This window comes from Photinus pyralis, unplaced genomic scaffold, assembly GCF_008802855.1.
Source record: "Photinus pyralis isolate 1611_PpyrPB1 unplaced genomic scaffold, Ppyr1.3 Ppyr1.4_LG8, whole genome shotgun sequence".
Classification (NCBI taxonomy): Eukaryota; Metazoa; Arthropoda; class Insecta; order Coleoptera; family Lampyridae; genus Photinus; species Photinus pyralis.
Window position 1 is genome coordinate 3,419,161 of NW_022170819.1, and position 19,347 is coordinate 3,438,507.

At 35.5% G+C, this 19,347-nt stretch overlaps 1 pseudogene; it reads right to left on the minus strand.

The window, feature by feature from the left end:
* LOC116178312 overlaps positions 1 to 19,347 on the minus strand; it is a 34,862-nt pseudogene that overhangs the window by 3,911 nt on the left and 11,604 nt on the right.

The window sequence follows — 19,347 nt, forward strand, 5'->3', positions numbered from 1 at the left end:
TGTTCCAACGCATTAGCTGAACCCATAACTTGGCTTTTGAATCGTTGTTTTGTTGAAGGAGAATATCCTGAAATCTTCAAACTCGCCAAAGTAGTCCCCATACTCAAACAAGGAGATGCTTCACAACCGAATAATTATCGTCCCATATCAATTATTCCGGTTATAAGCAAAATATTCGAATCAGTCATAAAGTCACGCATTTGCAATTTCTTCGATAAGTACAACGTACTAAACTCCAAACAATTTGGTTTTAGAAAGGGAGCCTCGACGGTGCATGCTGCGAGTTCCCTCGTGAATTATGTCATTGATAACTTGGAAGACAAGAAATGTACAACGGCAATTTTGTGTGATCTCAGCAAGGCATTTGATTGCGTACATACCGACATCTTAATGCAGAAATTGGAACACTGCGGAATTCGTGGATCTTCTTTAAAACTAATTCAGTCGTATCTGAGTAATCGTAAACAATTCCTCTATTATAATAATCTCAAATCTCGAGAACATTCAATTGCACATGGCGTCCCACAGGGTTCCATCTTAGGGCCGCTATTATTCCTCGTCTATATAAATGATTTTCCTCTCATTACATGCAACCTAATAAATGTGTGCTTTATGCGGACGACACTACACTCTTGTGTTCAAATAGGAGTTTAGATAATCTGAATAGGCAAGCTGTCAATATCTTGACAAAGGCAAACAAATGGTTCTCGGCCAATCACCTATTATTAAATGAAAAGAAAACTCAAATGGTTACTTTTTCAACAAACAGCTCATTGACTACCGGCAAACATGTAAAACTATTGGGCTTTTACATTGATGCGAACCTAAGATGGAACACGCATATAGATGTCCTGTGCAAGAAACTCTCCAGTCAGTTATTTTTACTAAGACGATTAAAGCAGTCCACGAATCTGACAGGCCTACTTACCGCGTACCATACCTTGTTTCACTCACACATTTCGTATGGTATCTTGCTATGGGGGGGGGTTCGCCGCATGCAGCTCGAGTCTTCATTTTACAAAAAAAAGCTCTAAGGATAATTATGGGTATCTCTTCTAATGTATCCTGTAGAACTCATTTTAAAAATTTAAATATTTTAACACTACCAGCTTTGTTTATTTTATATTCGCTTGTCGAAATTCACAAATGCAGTGCGACGTATCAAAAACACTCGGATATTCATAATTACAACACAAGATCATCAAAACTCTTAGTATTACATAACCATAGACTCAAACTCTCATCTAACAATTCAATTGACATTCAATTATATAATAAACTTCCGGCAATCTTTAAAACCTTGAAACTATCCCAATTCAAATCTTCCCTAAAAAAAGTTCTTACCTCTCATGCATTCTACTCAACTATAGAGATTGGGCCTCCATGTAGTCAACTAGTCCTGTATATTGTATGTATTGTATGTCATTACGTTTGTCGTATACTTTTATTTGTCTCTCTTGACTTGCCACAAACAAAATTATATTTATTGTAAAGTGGTTTGAATAAAAAAATTATTATAAATTATTATTATTATCGCTGAGTCGGATGTTTTGGTGACGTAAAAGACATTAAAATTGTGTTATCGTCAGACTGTCGTCAGTAACTTTTCCTAGAAAATGAACCGCTTACAACATATCTGGTAGCCATTGACTCAAACAAATTCCATTAAGAAACTATTGGCTAAAAATTAATTTAAAATAACAAAATTGTGGATTAAAAAGCTACATAGGTCAAATGTATGTGTGCATTCTTTTAAAATAATCTCTCTGTATGTATGAATACAGTGGGACACTGAATATATCTACAATATTACATTTTTCGAGGAAGTTTTTTATGGTATCCAAAATTATAGAAAGTTTGCCACCAATCGACATACTTTAAAATTTGGGTCAATGGCGTACGTCTGCAGAGTCAAAGAGGGCAAATTTTTTTTATTGCATATTCTTAAAGTGCACACCTTTTTGGATATAGAAACGGAAAGAATTATTATATTACATAAAAAAATGTAATTTAAAAAAAATCAAATTGAAGTTGTTTTGTAGTTAACTTTAACGTTATCCTTTTGTTAGTTACCTATGTCCAAGCAACTTAATGTGTCAAAAATCATTAAAAATATAAAAATAAAAAATAAAAAATAAAAATGTTGTAATATCAAATAGTTTGGTTTTTTTATTTACATGTTTTTTCTTTAGTAGCTGAATTGAATACAGACGCACGCCACTGTTAATAATTTTTGTTGGTAGATACTTTAATAACTTTTAATAATTTTTTATACAATAAATTAATATGATAAGCTTTTATGCTGCTATTTCCAAAAAAATTCAGTATTATGTAATAAATTTAAATCAATTAAAAAAACATATGCCCCCTTGACCATGCAGAAGTACGCCACTGGCCACAAAAGGGCGTAGACTAGTAGCAAACTTTTTATAATTGTGGATACCATACAAATCTTTGCAATAATTATAATTTTGCAAATATATTCAGTGTTCCACCCTGTATATTATCATTGCTAGTGAGATGAATAATACGTTGAGTTTATTTATTTAAAAAAAAAACTTTTCGGGCAGTAAAACAAATTTGAGAATCGTGACATATTTAAAAGGTCAGAGATTGAAAAATGCTTCCAGCAAAGTTTTCGATCACTTAATTTGTCTACAATCTACCGTTCCCTCAGAATAAACGTACTTAAATATAATAATTCATCATTACAGATATACGTAAGTATATAAATCACATAATTACGTTTTATGTGGATTATTATACTTACCAAAATGCGTTTTGCGTGCGTATGAAGAAACAAAATTTCGTCTAATCGGCGTGATTTCGCAGTTCGTGGCGGGAGCAATATCTTACACAATAGAGAAACGGCCAGTCCGAGGTCTTTTGTTTTTTTTTTCAGGTAGGTATGTGTGTGTGTATATGGCATACTTTACGTACAAGCTTCGGTTATACATCATCGGACTGAGACGTTTTGTGTAGCATTTCTGATGGTGAGACCCGCACTGAAGCGTGCAGTCCAACAAATTACCTGAGCACGATTACAATGAGTTCGTATGTTGTTACAGTAAATATAATCCTGTACGGACTCGTACTTTTGTTCTATGTACCTCTACGTATATGTACAAATTATAAAAATTAACCACAAAGCAATTTATACAAGAAGGTACATGGGATCGCCTTTTCCATCCTTATTCTAAGAATTGTCACGACAGTTACAATCATCTCTGGAGCACTAGTACAGTATTTTATAAATTATTGTATTTCTTTATTCCGACATCACCCACTCATTAAGTAGTAAATATAAATAAAATTTAAACGATATCACGCCAACGAGAAGGATTTTTTTTTCAAGTAACGTACCTGTTGTCACTCGAAATTGTGGTATTTATTTATTTATTTATTTATTTAACCAGAAACCATACAGAATAAAAATTCCAATTACATGGCACTGGGGCTCTGAACAAATATTAGGACTAGGGTCTAATTTTATTTATTATTGAATTTAGGGGATCGTGAAAAAAGTCGATATCATTAACTGAGGATAACTTATTTAAAGCGATCAAGATCTTAATAAGTGGGGAAGTTGTGTTGTTAACTACAAAAATAGTATTATTTTGCCTTAGCTTAACAAATGGTACCTTAAGCTTAATTTCTTGAAGTAATTCGGAAGAGTATAACAAGTTGTGTAAAATTTTGAAGACAAAAATTGTGGAGGCAATGTACCGTCGGGTTTCTAACCTCGTTATATTTAAGCCGAAAGTACTATTTAAGTAATTAAGCTGGGTACCGTAAGAGATCAAATGTGGATAATTTTGGGTTGACCTAAAAAACATTACTCGGATGAACTTTTTCTGCACTTTTTCGATCATGTCTGAGTATTTGAGAGTTTGAGGAGACCAGATACATGCAGCATACTCAAGCTTGGATCTAATAAACGCATTATATAAGGTTATCATTGTCTGTATATTCGTGAAATTGAGTGTATTTCTGATAACGAAACCAAGAAGTTTGTAACACTCATTTGTTAGGTATTCAATGTGCAAGTTAAAGTTAAGGTTGGTATTGAAAAACACGCCCAGGTCCTTAACGGAGGTGACTCGTAGTAAGACCTTTCCATTCATCTTATAGTCAAAAAGTAAGGGATTTTTCGATCTAGTAAAAGTAAGGACTTTACACTTATTGATATTTAGTTTTAGTTTATTTTTGATACACCACTTAATTACTGAGTTAATGTCCTCTTGAATATTTAAACAGTCACTTGGGGATTGGACTTTATTAAAAAGTTTTAGGTCGTCCGCAAATAGTAGTGCTTTCGAGTTTTTTATCACTCGCGGTAAATCATTTATGTATAAGAGAAACAGAAAAGGACCAAGAAGTGTTCCCTGGGGAACGCCTGATGAGGGATAAAATTCGGCTGAATTCACACCATTGAATTTCACTCTTGTTTTACGGAGAGATAAATATGATTTTAAGAATTTGACGGTCGGATTACTTACGCAATTTAAAACAAGTTTACGGAGCAAGACTTGATGGGATACTGTATCAAATGCCTTCGCAAAATCTGTATAAACACAGTCCACCTGGGCTCTCTCATCCAAGGCTCCTGCTGAGAAATGCGTAAACTGCATTAAATTTGTAATCGTTGATCTGTTCCGCGTGAAACCGTGCTGTTGATCTGCAATTATACTGCTGAGATGGGAATAAAGTCTAGTATAGATTACTCTTTCGAAAATTTTCGCTATTGCTGGTATAATTGCAATTGGGCGATAATTCTCAACTAATTTTCGGCTTCCACTTTTGTGAATTGGTGTTATTCTGGTGCATTTCCAAGCTTCAGGGAATGTACATGTTTGCAAAGCAAAATTAAATAGATGTTGTAAGGGGGTTACCAATAAAGATGCACATCCTTTCACGATGTAGGGTGGGATTCCATCTTCGCCTATAGCCGACCTCGGTTTCAATTTTTTTATTGCTTCCAGTATCTCGGAATCATGTAACTGAGTCAAGTGCAATTTGGATAGCACCAGGTCCGATTCCACGTCATCTTCCGGGTCATCGTTCCTCTCCATAGTGTAGACTGACTCGAAGAAGGATGCAAAGGCGTCCGCAATGCTTCTGGCGTCCGTTAACGAGGTGTCTTTGTACTCAAAAACTCCAGGTAGTTGACTATTCTTCCTCAACGACTTGATGTAGTTCCAGAATTTATTGGAATTCTTCCGCAGATCCATTTCAATTTGATTAATGTACCTCTTATGAGCAATGTGGATCATTCTTTTGAGTTCTTTTCTGGCTTCAATGAAGTCTTCCGATGGGCCCTGTAACCGAAACTTATTTTTCTGTTTGATTTTCTTAATAATGTCTATATTAAACCAGCTAGGATACTTATTGGCACTCCTAATTGTAACTTTGGGGACACATTCATCGAAAATGTTCATTACCGTTTGATTAAAGCTAGTTACTGCATCATCTACCGATTTGAAATTCTTCAGGATAAGAGACTCCTTCCAATTGATATCGCGAAAAAGGACGTACATTTTAACAAAATCTGCTTTTTTGAAATTGAAGTTGGTTAATTTGGTAATTCGCTTAGCTGGTCTATGGACTTTGTAGACTATTTCTAGTGCAGGATGAAGTGGATTAATTTTATCCAGTGAGTCGACAGCAGATTTAATTTCCGCGTTTAAGTTAGTTAAAATTAGGTCAAGGGTTCTATTATTGCAGTTTTTAAGTTTAACCGTATTAATGAGTTTTAAGTTGTACATCGAAGCTATATTTTTAATTACTTTGCATTTAGCACTCGCGTTTTCGAAATTATACGTGGCGTCAACAATTTGTGGTAGGTTAAAATCGCCTGCTATTAACACTTCCGATGAATGCAACATGTTTTCAATTGTTTCTAAACTTTTGGTAAAACTCACGTACTTATCAATACCAGATTTCGGTTGAAAGTAGACAACACCAATAATGTATGAAGTATTATTAATTTTAAGTTTGACCCATATTTCATTTAGATCACTTTGAAATTCCAATTTTTCAGCATTCAAATCGGTCTTGACTGCGATTAAAACTCCGCCTCCCATGGTGCACTTCATTTCTTCGTAATTACGGTCATTGCGAAAGACCGCATATTGATTGTTTAAATACTCAGCGTCATGAAAATTTTCCGTTAACCAGGTCTCAGTCAGTAGAATAATGTCGTAATTTGTAATTGCCAATTTATTTTTGAAAGATTGCGCTTTCGTTCGCATTCCACTTACGTTCTGATAATAGATTGAGAGCGTTGATCCGTACCTATTTCCTTGGTTGATTAGTGTTGGGGATGGCCTAAAAAATCAATTCTGCTTCTTTCTTGATCGAGTCGTTTTTTGTAGACTGGGCAATCAACACTCCAGGCCGGGTGCTGTACATCCAGTTTCATTTTTAGTTTCTCAACGGCGTTGGCACAGTTACTGCATTTAATTTCCGCGTCCGAAGCTTTACAGCTCGCTAGGTCATGGTCTCCCGCACATTTGGGGCAGGTAGTAGTTTTGCTACAGTCAGTTGCCTTATGTCCGAACCCATTGCATTTGTAGCATCTTCTAGTTGTCACAGCATCATAAATTCTGCAACGGTCCCATCCTATGTTAAGCTTTTGTTCACTTAGAATTTTCCGGTAACTATTACCGTCAACCTCAGCGTAAGCCAAATACCTGTTAGGATTTCTTTTATCTTCCGTTATGTGTACGACGTTTATGTACGCGGCTTCGTCGAGGAATTGATTCTGCGCGAGAATCATTTCCTTCATTTGGGTACTCCCGATCTTGTCATTGAGGCCTACGATTTTAATCTTCGGCATCTTCTGTTTTGGTAAGGAAAGAATGTAGTCGGATCCCAGTTTCGTTTCGGCTTCCTCCTTAAGTTTGGCTGCAGCTTCTTTATTTTTACATTCAACAACAATGGTATGTTCACATTGCGACACGTCACATTTGACAAAATTGTTTGCTTACCGTTTCATTTTTTTATTTTGTATTCGCGTTTTGCTTACATTAGCCGATTAAAAAATCCGTTAGTTTCATATCTGAACAATTATAGAAGCATAACTTCCGTTAAGCTCTCCTGTGATTATTTCTTGCGGCAAGAATGCCAGCGGGTTTATGAAGAAAAAAGTAAGCAACTTTCTACTCTTAGGCTCGATGCACACTTGCGTGTTTTCAAGTCGCGTGCAAGCTGCGAGCAAGTCGCATGCGCTTAGCTTGTTTCTGTCATTACACATTGGAGCGGTTTTGAACCGCCGAACGCTGCGACGCTGCTAATACCTATATAAAGACGCATTCCCCAAGTTCTTTCCAAGCAAAATGGATGACTATCAACGCGTTACGTTTGCTTTCTCAGTGTATGAATATTTATATGACAATAAAGAACAACACGGGTTCACCACATGGTTAGTGCTCGTTCGTTTCCCTATTTCAAGATCTTCTCAGAGACGAAACGAAATTCTTGTCTTTATTCTATCATGGAACGGTCCTGATCTTGTGTCCGATATTTGTTGGTTGGTTCTTAATAACATCGCAGGTAAATAACTATGTGTCGACTAAGTCGACGTTGACTTCCATCGTGCGATCAGTGTGTACTCGTTGATTGCCTAGCACAGGCACAGACTGCTCGGCGTGTTGTGGAAACCGTGTTATGCGGCGGCGTAGTAGAAACTGGCGTCCTCCAAAAACAAGTCTAGTGCACGCTACTGCACGCGCGCTTGAAACACGCAAATGTGCATCGATTCCTATTCGTTTTTCTAATTCTTATTAGTTTATTTTGAACGAAAAAAGAATATTGGTGGTCCATTTTTTCAGTCGCAACTGTTAGGATTAGGTGAGTGGTTACTTTAGCTACTTTAGTAATATCATAGCATATTACGTTAAAAACCAGATTGCTAACTAGAATGGAAATTTAGTAAACGCAGCTGTAATGCAAATAAGTATAAGGGTGCCTTACAAGTAGGAAAAATTTGAGGAAATTAAATTGCTCTATTAAAAACGCAATCCCTAGTGCAATTTGAAAGTATTCATCTTCTCTGTTAGAGGACAGGTACAACGAATGAACGGAAAGCCCACCGTAGGTATCTTCATTTCATTCAATAATCTACAGTTTCTCGTCTTTATGTTGGTGGATTTACGAGACATCAACACGTTGGATACGCACAGGTGTGCCAGGAACACTGACCCCTATTTTTATTTTTAGGTCGTGCGTTGCAGATACGCAGTATTTCTCCGAACTAAGTACTTTTTAACTATTTATTTGTGTTGAGTACGCGAATCAAGTGCAAAAATACTTACAGATTTATTCCTTTGCTATTAATAGGTAGATAAGCAGTTTGCGTAGAATAAGGTTCCTAAATTTTTTCAGGTATAATAAGGCATTTTTATTTGAACTGCACCTTCGATATTCAACTACGGTACTGACAACTGTTTGTCTTTGTAATATTATTACCCTAATAATAAAAACTCAACTTTCCTATTAAAAAAGACTTAATTTATTTACACATGAAGAATTATTTGTGGTGTATAATTCTTAACTTTGATTTGATATTGAAGAATATGGTCCATTAGCTGCTGAAATAGCAAACCCAGAGATATCAATCTCAAAAAGCCTTATTCGTCCAAAAGTTAGAAAAGATAAATGCGGGAAATAAAAAATGTTATCATCAAGGACATTTAAGGTTTCCACAGATAGCTGCGGGCCGCATCATAAAAAAGTTTACATTAAGAAAATTTTTGATTTTTTATTATTAACATAAAAAGTAGGTATACAAAATAATAATACAATAAAACGAATAAATAGAAATAATCATAAAATCATTAGCACCAGCTCAAGAAAATGTACACGTACAGTGTCTTACAGAATCTATCCAACTACGTTTGTTTCTAAGTTACAGGGTGAAAACGAAAAGTTTGACATTTTGGGATGTATCATATCTTACTACCGATGTAAGATAGAAAAAAGATAAAAACTGCGTATTTTAGATATTTTTGCGTATAATCCAGTGGCGTGGGCAAAAAACAATTTCTGTGATTCGACCCAAACTTGGAATTTTTTAAATGCATCACCCTGTATATTTTAACGTCCATTTTTTGCATTCTTTTTCGTGATAACATTGATGTGTCATTCTATATTTTTTATCTAATTATATATTTGATCATATTTCTCAAAATTTTGAAATGGCATATTTCTACCGTCAGCCATTTTTATTGATTGGTATCGAGTGCCTTAGTTACCATGGATACACTAAACAAAACAAAATCTCCATGAATTCATGGCATACTATTTAAAAACAGTAAAAATAAGGTTTTAATTGATTTTCATTGCTAAAAAAAATATATCCGGTTGTGAGTGTGATGCATAAATGTAATCAGGAAAAGGACTGCAAACAATTGACGTTAAGATATACAGGGTGTCACATATTAAAAAATGCCAAGTTTGGGCCTCAGACACTCAGAGGTGATCCAAAAGTTTTGCCTAGGTACGCCACTGGATTCTACGTAACAGTATCTAAAATAAACAGTTTTTACCTATTTTCTATCTTAGATGGATAGTAAGATACGATATCATCCCAAAAAGTCAAACTTTTCGTTTCCAACTTTTCACCTTGTATCTCAAAAACAAACGTAGCTAGATTGATTTTGTTTGCGGTTTCACAAAAAAGTGGCACAGGGTCGCGAAAAATCGCAAACTTAACTATCTTTAAAAACAGCTGATTCTCGACCAAAATAGGACATGCGGTACAATTCATTTACATAGTTCAATTTTATAATCTGCAAACATCGTGACGGGTCGCAGATTGTAGAACGGCGGGCCACAGGCGACATGGGGGCCGCGTGTTTGACATGCCTAATTTACATCTTCAAAATCTACCGATTATGGAATTACCCATGAACCTGTGGTTAAAATATCTTTTGCGGAATAATTAGGTTGGAAAAAGCCTACAAGAAATGGGTCAAATTCAATTACGCCGTTGGATCACCCGAGATGCTCTGTCGCTTTTTTAGATCTGCTTTAGGGGTTTATTTTAATTGCCTCTTGCCAAAAATTGTGGATCCTCGAAACACATCAGAGCCTGTAGAAATCCCTCCAGGAATTAATAGGTTTGTTTTATTATTGAAACGGTTCAGACAATCCGAGAATAATCAGGCCCTAAATCAAACTACGTTGCGGGATGTTACATCTGTGGGACTGAATAACTTATTGCTAATTTTTACAGTTTCAACGAACATATAGTATATTTTTGAATAATCAAAACTTAGCTCCTGTAGGACTCCTAAGATAGACTTTGTTATCAAAAAACCATTCACAAATATCTAATGTGTTTTATTAAAATTTAAAACTTTTGTAAAAACCCTCGTACATTCAACCAAAATTACCAAAAAAATTGTACAGGTTCTTGAATGTACACTTTATCGGGTTAAATGCTCATTTTTTCGTTTATTGTCTTTGATTTCTATATCATTTCGTTCAAACGTTCTCTAAAAAACGCAAACTTTATAAGCTCGTTTTGGGTATTGTGATTGACTAATATTGAGGGGTATTAGCCAATGGTATTGTTTAAAGTATTTAAACAATGTTTTTGGTAAATAAATAACATAAATCGGAACATAAGCCTGTATAGTCTTAAGAGCTGGCTACCGAAAAAAGTGACTTATCGCTACATGGCTGATTTTTCGTGTAAAGTATCCTGATACATAGTGAAGTAGAAGAAGTCATGTCTGCCAGTGAGATCCCGTGGCTTAATGTTGGGAGGGGCGCTCAAACATGTCAAATTTTAATAAAACTGCCTATCATCCGACTATATTTACTTCTGTCGCATTTATTTTGAATCTGACGCAAAAAATGGATAAGACTTTTTTGTACAGCTCATCAAGGCACTTCCTTTTTTATTGTAACATTTTTCGCTATGAAGCTTACTTTCTGAGAAAAGTGCAAATTTAGAAAAATTATGAAATGAAGAGTTTAAAAGTTCAATTTAAAATTTCTCAAAATCTTAGAAACTCCCAAATAAATTGTTATGAACTTTCTTGTAGAGTTTTTTGTGCCACCTTAGCCAGTGTATGCGAAAAAATTACAAACATTTTCTTTAAGCCGTTTTGGCCCTTTTAAACTTTTAACACCCTCAAAAACCCAAAGCAAAAGTGAGTTGTAGTAAATAAGAATTTATAATAGTTAAATATTATATCCGTCGTAACGAATATTGGCGTAGATAAAATAAGCGCAACCGAGTCGACTTCGATCATGCATTCCTTCTCCAGAAAAAGATAAAACATTACTTTTACAGTGACACCTAACGACAAATGCATAGAAAATGTTTCAACCTTCTTCAAGAACCAAATACTAAACTGTTTGTGGTAATAACATTCCTAAATAGAGGGCTCTTGTAAGGAGATAGGTGCTTTAAAATAAGTGGATAAATGTGTTAAGCAATTTATGCATTATGGTTATCAATCTGTTCTTTACGTATATCTGTGGTAATATAAACATTTGTATACGTAACAAGTTTTATTTTACAGAGAGTTGCGGACTTCTATATCACAATTTCTAAATCGGGCAAACCTCTAGAAAGTCCTAAAAAACAAAGCAATCTAAGAAACCAGTTAGCGATGTTGATGGTTTCACACATGCATAAGTCACGGTCCGTGTGGCTATTGTAAATATATTTCATCTGAAAATTGGGGATCAAATTTAAGCTGAGTAACCGACTTTAAGGGGGGGAGGGGGGGGGGTATTTAGTCAACAATTATTGTAATAGTGTGCCCATTTGGGTTTTGAGTATGTTATTGTGTACTTTGATGAAATCAAATCATCCTTAAAAGCATTTTTTGTCAAATGCAAAATGTTAATCATCTTTGAGGTAATGTTTTAGTGGTTGGAGTGGAATAGAATACCCTAATCGATAGAGAATTTTGTACTCTACAAAAAAGGTTACCACACCTTTTTTGATGAGGAGTGTAGTTTTCCTGTTAAATGCCAAAAACCAAAAAAATGCACCTTTAGGGGTGGCTCCCCTTCTAAACATGTTTGTTTTGGTCCAATATACAATTGTGCAATCATCAAACGCCCTATAATTTCATGTAGGGCTAGGACTATACTGGTTTTGAAAACACTCGAATCGTTATAAAACAGAACTGTATTAGAAAACGCTTGTCCACACTGCCAACTCACTTGATCGTTACATTACTAAGCAATTATTTCTTATAAATTTGAAACTTATTTGGTGAAAAGTCTGTTACAACATTCCACTTAGACAAATGCAGTTGACTTGGAGAGACGGAGAGTGCTTTTCGGACTTAAATCGAAAAGCAAATCATAGTGATATTAACCCACGCTTTCGTTGTGATTGTGGGAATTTAATCTAATAACATTTGTATCGGAGTTAACTGTAAAATCATAACAAAAATCACTTATGTGGTCCATATACCTATAATTTCAGACGATACCATGACTGTCTTGACCTTGTAATTCAAAGAACGAAGGAGTTTATTACACCATCGTCGACTGTAAATTATAGTGCAAAGCTAATATGGGCAAACATTTTCAATTATCAAAAACTAACAAATGGATCATGACGTTCCCATCATAACTTTTTTTTAATAATGTCTTTGTATGGGGAACGTAAAGCCCCGTGCACACATCGGTCATTATTTTATAATTGAATCGTGGATTCGATTACAAAATGATCCTGATAAAAACGCCTCGTAGATTAATCATCGATGACCCAAATAGAATAGAATTGAATAAATATCCATCCCATTTACAAAATAATAACACAATAATTTAAACACGCTTTTTACGAACAATAAAGCGTTAAAACAATTGTTAGGGCCCGGGGGTTTGAACAAAAACAATTGTGTGCATTACTCAATTAGATAATGCGCGATACATGGTGGCCACTTCATCTTTAGCAACAACAGCAAAAAAAATAGATAGAGTAATTTATTGTTATGATTTTTGCGTTCGTTTCGTACCGGAAAAAAAGGCAATAATGGCCGTTGTGAAATCTTGCAGGGTTCGTAGATGGCGATTACCACCTTTTATATTATATAGTTTAAGGTTAAGCTTGAAATTGTATGATGTGAGTCAATAAACGTGTTGGTCTGTGTTTATACTTTATAATGCAAGAGCTAGAGGCATTGCCACCTACGATTAATGTGGAATTTATAGTCAACTACAGGTACCCGATGTTATAGGTGTAGGTAAAAGAATTTGCGATTTGTATAGCACGCGTTGCAACAGCTTTATTGACTTTTGCGTTTGTAACTCACAACTTTTCAGGAAAATTCGTCAACAGAATATTTTGAATACCTACCTCCTGTAAAGGTCGTTAGCAAATTCATTCTTACAATAAAGCTCCATAAAGCAGCTAAGTAAAATGCGGTCACTTTTGGTCTAGTAGTTTTAACCCACGTATATGCACACCCTATATAATATTTTTGAAAACTGCGAAGGTAGTCTATTAGTTGATTCTCAAAAATGTACAGGGTGAGTCAACGATTGCGCGGAGTAACTTAATTCTTTGAAGATACAATTTTTCGATGGAGGGCTTTTGTATTATGATATGGTTGAATATTCTCCACGTTTTAAAAATATTTGGAATTACACAGGGCGCGCCCACAAAGTAAGGTGCCCAAATGGTACATTTTTTAAATAGATCCCCCTGTATTGAATGCATTTTTAAATTTTACGTGTAATTGTACGTCTTTTTTATTATATGGTCTATCCGAAAAGCTAGTAGTTTTAAAGATAATTCGATTTGTAAGAAAAATTAGACATTCACTCAAACTTGCCACTACCCTCAGTTTAGCTCCGACTGTTTCTGCTATCTCATTCCCTCATCAATATATTAATTTCTGGAGTCCCTAACAATGCCTTAGTCAGTGATTATGCTTCATGATGAATATCTATCTCTTATAATAAGCCATTTCATTTTTTCGCTATAACATTTGTCCAAAAACAGATTAATAAATATAGATATCGACGTATACCTACTTAAAAGTATATTCTTTCACATACATTATAAACATGACCATACGAAAGTAGAAATTGTTTATTAAATCAGGCTTTATTTCATACAAAACGGCTCAGTATTTTTTTTGTTAAATATAGGATTGTTAATTCAGAGGACTAGACAATTTACTCCAATACGAGTGAAAAGTGTAAAAGAATTCGAACAAAATTATTTAGAACTTGAAGAAACGATACAGTGGCACTAATAACCACAAGAATTCTGTTATTCTAATTACGAATAAGACGCAAGCGGCGACTTCAAAGTAAGTAGCCAAAAAATCGCGCACGCCAAAGTTGCATCTTCCTAAATAATTGTCCTTTGATTAGGTCAAATATTGTTTCGACGTTCGCAACGAATCATAGATCATCAGCAGATATTGTAAGAACATACATTTGACGTCGCTAATGAGTGCGTGCGGCCTCACGCTGTGTCGGTACGTAACGAGTTCTTGCGCTGCGAAGACCTAAACCATTGTTATTGGTGAAAACAATGTGTGGTCCACTTTGTATTGCAGATCATCAATATTGATAAAAATCGATAGCCCTCGTCGACGTGTCTTCCATAACATGCTTCTCGGTACTCGAATGAATCAATCTTTTGCTAAACTCGTAATGTGTTTTAATCAGTCATAATACCCTTTTGGACTTAGGTAATGATGCGCTTGTGTGGCATACGAAGAAAAAATCGGACGACTTCCGGGGGTGGAATACATATGGGGCGTTAAAACAAAACTAATCAGTCTGAAATACAAAGAAAGGTGAACGAAAGCGTGTAAGTACCTAGCACTTTTAATTAGAATTAGTTATTGCCAAGAGAAAGCCCTTTAGAGAGAAAGTGAAAAAATAAGGGTATTTAATGTATATTTTTGCGAAAACAAATTAAATATTTACTCGCCTTCCTGTACGCGGCATGTTATTTTTATATGCATTATTTATTTTGTCAAGTTTTCTTGTTGCTATAGAGTGTGGTCTTAAAATTCGCGTCTAGCTATACAAGCTATACGACTAATCTTCGAAGAAAATGAAATTCAACTCAAATGTGAATTAAAATGCTTGGACTGTCATAAAAAGAGTCGCTAATGTCAATGGTCATTTAAGGAAAGGCGTCCTTCCATTTCAGTGACATAAATTGTCCTTATTGTTTTTAATTGCAAGACCAAGCTTAGGTCCGAATTTCAGGAATGAGGCTTTGTAAGCCATCTTTCAATTATTATTTTCAGGGATGTGAATTTCCCGTGAAACCTTCATTTTCATGACTACTTTATGTTCAGAAAAGAAAGCTTCCATGACAGTGGCAGTAACACTTTACCTAACTGCTTTTCCTGTCCCCTTTCACTTTACCGGCCTCCTATCAAAACTGATATCAATAGAAAGTTAAAATTTTATATTTAAAAAGACGATTTCGGGAAAAATGTACTACAAAACTCGTCAGTAAAATGACACTACTTGACTCGGAATTAAAGTACTCGGCCCTAAAGGGGCCTCGTACTTCCATATGTCCTCGCAGAAATGTGCCACTTTTCTGACTGGGGAATATCTTCTTATAATCAAAGGTGACTAACATTCTAATATGTTTGGTCCACCTTAATCCTCATTTGTGAAACCGAACATTAATAATAATAATAATACTAGTAGAGAAAGCCTTGGCTTTGGTAAAAAAAAACTTCTTCTTCTCTAATCCTTATGTTTTGCACCCAATTCCTCCATTCCTTCCTGTCTCTTGCTAGGATTTTCATTTCGTCTACCGTCCTTGCTCTTGCCATTCCTATTTCTTGGATTTGGTCCATCCATTTTCTTCTTGGTCTTTCCCTTTGCTTCTTCCTTGGTTTTCCCATCTCCATTATTTCTCTTGTAAGTGGTTCCATCCTTACTACATATGCGAACCAGTTCAGCTGTTTCTTTTTTATTTTTTCCGATATTGGCTCTTGTTCTGCTATTTCTCTGATCGTGTCATTTCTTAGTCTGATTCATTTGGTTTTTCCAGCAATTTTCCTGAGATGTTTCATTTCCATATCATTTATTTTACTTTCGTCTTTTTTCCACTTGTTCTTCTCTTGATGTTATTTTTTCTTCTGGTTCTGCCGTGTTATACTTTATTCTGTAATGTTCTTTCCGTGTTTCGAGCATTTCTTTTGTGCCTGTTAGTGTTTGTCCCTGCATATTTTTAATTGCTGTTATCTCTCTTTCCTTTTATCCCTCCTTAATCTTTTCTATAGAATTCTACAGTCTGTTCTGTGTTCTTCTGTTCTCTTTTCTCCAAACTCCTTTGATTTCATTTTTCACTTTTCACGCTCTGTGTTTTTGTTTGTATATATTGCTCCCATACTATTTTCTTATCATTTTAATTCTTTGCATTGTCCCTGTTAATTCTTGTATTGTGTAGTCTATTAAGCTTTTAGCCGTAAACGTGTATTTGTCTTCTATTGGCTGTTTCCCCATTGTGTTTCCTATATACTAGGTCGTTCCCTTTGCAGAAGTCTATCACTTTTATTCTTTTTCTATTTAATGTATCTTCCCCATGTATTCCCATACATCCTATGCCTCTGTTGTAGTCCTTTCCTACTCTACTGTTCTAGTCTCCCATTATTATTGTCCTCTCAGTTTCTTCTTTCAATTCATCTAGTATTTGTTGTAGATTGGTGTAGAACAATAACATGTCTTCCTCTGGCCCATATATTTGTATGATGTTAATTGTTTCTTCCATTTTTAGATTAATAGATTCTCGAGCTGATTGCCTTAAAATCCTTTATTCTCCGTGACTATTATTCCTACTCCATCTTTGTTGTTCTTTGTTCCTGTTTCACTCTCGAGTAGTATAGTATGCGTTGTTTGGTAAGTACATGCTTCCTTCGCCCTTTTGCTTAGTTTCACTTAGTTCTAAGATTTGTATGTATGTATCTCCTTCCCTGTTAGTGTGCTTATGTTCCAAATTCCTATTACTATCTCTTCATTTCCTATATCTTGTTACGTGACCTTTTTCCTAGTCTGGTCTGGTTCTTTGTTTTGTGAGGTTAGGTCATATTAAGGTTTTTTTTGGATCGTGCCAGTGTTCCTATTAGATCTGATTATTTTGCTTAGTTATGCGACTTTATTTCTGTAGGCGTTTTCTTATGTTCTCTACCCTTTGTACAGTTCCTTTTCATTTCGTTTAATTGTTCTTGGTCGTAAGCATCTCCATGTACTAGTTTTTTGTATCTAATCGCAGCGTATTGTCCCTCTGTTCTGCTTCTATTCCTATGTTTTATCAGCTCTTTTCTAGTTTCTTGGGTCTCCTTTGTGTAATTTTCTTCTATGTATATTGTTGTGCTTTTATTTTTTTGCCGCTTTCAGTATCTTCATTTTCTTTGCCTATTTCTTCTTTAATTAGTTCCACTAGAATTTGGATGTTTCTCCCATTTTGCTGCGTACTAATTCTTCTAATTTCTGTTATCTCTTCTTCCATTTCTATTTTTACCTTCATATCCCCTTAGGACCGTCGTTACTTTCTCTTTTGGTTGTAGGTCACTCTCCTCTTCATGCCTTTCTATTCTTATTTCTTTTTCTCTCCTCTTGTTGTGTTACCCTTTGTCTAAGTTGTTGGTTTTCTCTGCTCAGTTCTGTGCTTTCGTCTTTAATTTCATTCAGTTCTATTTGAAGAGTATCCATTTTCTTTTCCATGCGTTGCTCCACTTCCTCCATTCTTCCCACGAACATTAGATGGCATAACAACACTGTTTCGCTGTTCTTCATTTCACCAAAATCACTGTAACCTTCTTGTTTACCGGATAGATCAGAAAAACGCGTCGCGGGTGCATTATTGAAGGCGCTGTGAGACGGTAGGGTCTCGGCCTCGGATTGGCAGTGGACGAAGAACCCGCGGCCTCCAGTCTCAGTGGTCCGTTTAAACGCAAGGTAGACTTTACCAGCTCTACTGAGCTTCCTGGCTGTTTCGACATTGCTTATAGTTCCGGCGGATGGTTCGCCGTGGTGTTTGTTTGCACGAGCCGCGCTGACCAATACCAGGCTCGCTTCGTTGGCAGGTAAGATTTCTTGTGTTCTGTTGGCGGTCCGTGTATTCGGACCGACCTTTCTACGTATTTCGCCTTACTTAGTGTATACGTTACAGAGTTCCCACGATCCCTTGTGGTCTTTTTTCTCCTAACCCTATTAATATATTATTTTCTACGTCGGACGGAAACTGTTTCACAATGGTGCTTGAATCAATTGTTTCAAGTGCGCTGTGTCGCCAACCATACGTGGTTGACGAAGCTTCCGTTTCTCTTGCCATACATCTTCGGCGTCGCTAATTTCAATCGTATCTTCTCTTTCTTCCGTACAGACCAGAATTTATTCACAAAACTCAGTTCTCCTTATTTCGTAATTCACTCATCATTTTGGGTTCCCTTCGTGGTATTTGCTACCACAAGTATGACAAGTTTGATCCTATTTCATGTTTGATTCCACGCATTGCTCGATCTACTTCTCTCAACACGATTTCTGTTTCCTTAACTCCTTAAGTCCGCAAACCTGTTGAGGGCCCAGAACAAGAGAGGTAATAAATAAATAAATTTTATCTTTCATGGTATTCTAATGAAATGTCTCAACAAAAGGAACCGTTTTCTACCAACTACCGCCCCTCTTTCTGACCCCTTACAAAGTTCAAATTTGAAGGTAGCATCTTGTAGAGGGAAAAAAGTGGCCATAATAATGTGTCATTTATTTTGAAATATCTTTTTAAATAACTTCAGTAAAAAATAAAAACAATTTTGCAAAATTTCGTTTTTTTTGCGATATATAGACCATTTTCCCTTTTTATTATTCAGCTCTTCCGCTTTCATTCTTTGCTTAAAATCCTCTTCTGTGTCTTACTACAAGATCGTAATTCCATTCATTTCTGAATTTGTATTTTTTTGGAAACGAGATTTCTTCAGGTCGTTAACTCGAGCCCTCGCCCTGTTGATGGGTGATTTTGAACTTTCTATTCGTCCGTCTGTCCGTCCTAGAAACTACTATGCAAAAATTGCGGTACCTACATACGCGACGTCTACATTGCAAAATGATAAAGGGAAAATGTTTCTTTTTTACTGAAGCAAGTGACGTGTAGACTGCTTGCGATTGGTTAACGATTTTCCGGGTACTATCTATATTTTAAATTATTTAGTTAAAAAATTATTTGTGAAAATAAATGTAAGTCATTTTCACTGACGAATGTTATGCATTTCAGTATTTTATATTTCTGTTTCGGTCATACTGAACAGATTCTTGAATGGGGACATCCCGGCTTCTTTTCTTAATTCTGATCTACAAAGTACATTAAAAATAAAAAGACGCGTGTGT